This window comes from Penaeus monodon, chromosome 15 (genome assembly GCF_015228065.2).
Source record: "Penaeus monodon isolate SGIC_2016 chromosome 15, NSTDA_Pmon_1, whole genome shotgun sequence".
NCBI classification, from domain to species: domain Eukaryota; kingdom Metazoa; phylum Arthropoda; class Malacostraca; order Decapoda; family Penaeidae; genus Penaeus; species Penaeus monodon.
In genome coordinates, this window is record NC_051400.1 from 8,171,446 (window position 1) to 8,171,839 (window position 394).

Below are 394 nucleotides of genomic sequence, written 5' to 3' on the forward strand. Positions count from 1 at the left end.
TGGCAACGCCAATTTCGCGGTCTCTCCCACCGGGCGCCGAAAAGTAATTATTACTCCCCAACACCTGCACGTGGTCAGAGGAGCACGTGGCGGGAGGGAGGGGAGAGAGGGGGAGGGGTCATTAGAGGTGAGGGGGAGAGGGGGAAGGGATGAGGAGGGTGAAACAGAGAAGTTGGGGAAGGAAGTGGGGGTGGGGTTGTAGCAGATGAGGGAGGGGTGAAATGTACAAACTCATTGGAGGGGAGGAGAGGTGAGAGAAAGCGAAATTGATAAGCTTAGGGGTCACTTGAAGTGAGAGTTAGGGATTTAGACAAGCTTAGGGAAGGGGAGGGGGAAGAAATTATTGAAGGGGAGTAAGACAGACAGGGAGGGGGGAAAGGGGGAGAGAAACTCG

General features: G+C 55.1%; 1 protein-coding gene across 1 annotated transcript in view; it reads right to left on the reverse strand.

Moving 5' to 3' along the window:
• LOC119581727 overlaps nt 1–394 on the reverse strand; it is a gene marked incomplete in the record, with an annotated part of 43,949 nt that overhangs the window by 34,370 nt on the left and 9,185 nt on the right.